This window comes from Berghia stephanieae, chromosome 10, assembly GCF_034508935.2.
Source record: "Berghia stephanieae isolate SIO BIC M18660-M18661 chromosome 10, UCSD_Bste_1.3, whole genome shotgun sequence".
Taxonomy (NCBI): domain Eukaryota; kingdom Metazoa; phylum Mollusca; class Gastropoda; order Nudibranchia; family Aeolidiidae; genus Berghia; species Berghia stephanieae.
This window is the reverse complement of record NC_088369.1, coordinates 43,944,066-43,945,394: the sequence shown is the minus strand read 5'-3', so window position 1 is coordinate 43,945,394 and position 1,329 is coordinate 43,944,066. Positions and strand designations below refer to the sequence as shown.

The 1,329-nt window shown below is 36.1% G+C and overlaps 1 protein-coding gene across 1 annotated transcript in view; it reads right to left on the bottom strand.

Moving 5' to 3' along the window:
• The window catches only part of LOC144980679 (uncharacterized), a 35,224-nt gene extending 34,098 nt beyond the window's left edge, over nt 1-1,126 (bottom strand). Inside the window, exon 1 of the mRNA XM_078928358.1 lies at nt 1,049-1,126. The gene's annotated coding sequence lies outside the window, so the exon portion shown is untranslated. The remainder of the gene's footprint in view (nt 1-1,048) is intronic.
• Nucleotides 1,127-1,329: the final 203 nt, after the last annotated feature.

The following is a 1,329-nucleotide window of genomic DNA, read 5'->3' as shown; positions in this document are numbered from 1 at the left end:
GCTGTCCAACATTAAAAGAAAATTCTAAAGCAATCTGAATAAGCGAATCGTTACATCTTGTTTTCAGGGAGACCTTCCATAAGCTACTGAATCCCAAGTATTCTTGTTCTAGTAGAGGGTTTGGGAGGGGGGAAACTTTTTTTTTAAAGTTTCCCCCCTCCCAAACCCCCTACTAGAACAAGAAGACTTGGGATGTAGTAGCTTATGGAAGGTCTCCCAACACTTTCAAAAAATACCCAGCTTCAATAAAGGTAAAAATCTATACAACTGGAACCAGAATTTCAAATTGAACAAAATTAATCTTATGCTTTCCTTGACGATGTCACCGCCATGTAAACTCATTATAGTGAGGGGAATGAAGTAGACCTGTAAATGAGCTCTATAAAAATTGACTGAAACTCTTCGACAAACTGAAGATTCAATTATTTTTTAAAAAAATAAGGGCATCATTGGAGAGGAGAGTGATAAATACAATATATCAAAATAGTGGGTGTTATTTCTTACTGGAAGTATGACTGCCATAATTTGATGTAGAAGTAGAAGGAATGCTAAATAAGCATGTCATTCATATAGGTAAAGATGACTTCATCAAAGTCATATTCCTGCCTCTGGAATTTTTTTGACATACAAAAATAATCACCATTAATCATCTTTAACTTCTAGCCATGACCAATTGAATTTATTCCTCACGGGACTCACATCTTTATCGATGCTCGACAAGTCTGAATTGCGATCCACGAACAGCTCAGCCATTGTGAGAACATTAGAATAATGTAGCAATGAGCAAACTTGATTTTCAATCAGTAAATGACAGAGAAAAAAAAACTTAAATAAATATGACTTCTGGCCAATACACTGAATTATTAGGCTAAGTAGAAATGAATTATCAATTGAAGTAATTGAAGAAACTTCGGCAGTCAGGCGTAGCGGTAGCGGACAAATCCAAAGAATCGAAATGAATACGCCACAGTGTAAACAGCAAGCACGCTTGAACAAAACAATGGCAGAAAACGTCCTAATTTGCGCGGGAATTAATTAGGCTACTTACCATTGTTCCTTATTATTAGGTACCCAATCAGTGAAGAAACGGTCAACCAGTTTGTTTACAACGTGAGGCAATCGAAATGTGCTTTGTAGCAGGGTTGCCAGATTATTTTTCAACAAAATGCCAGTGGAAGACTCAAAAAATGCCAAAACACTCCAAAAAATGCCAAAGTCTGTTGACTCCCATCCCCACTAAGAAAACTACTCACTTTTGATAGACAATTTACTATCATATCCTGGTGGCTTGCGTGTTTTCTTTTCTTTTCTTTTTTTTTTTTTTTTGAA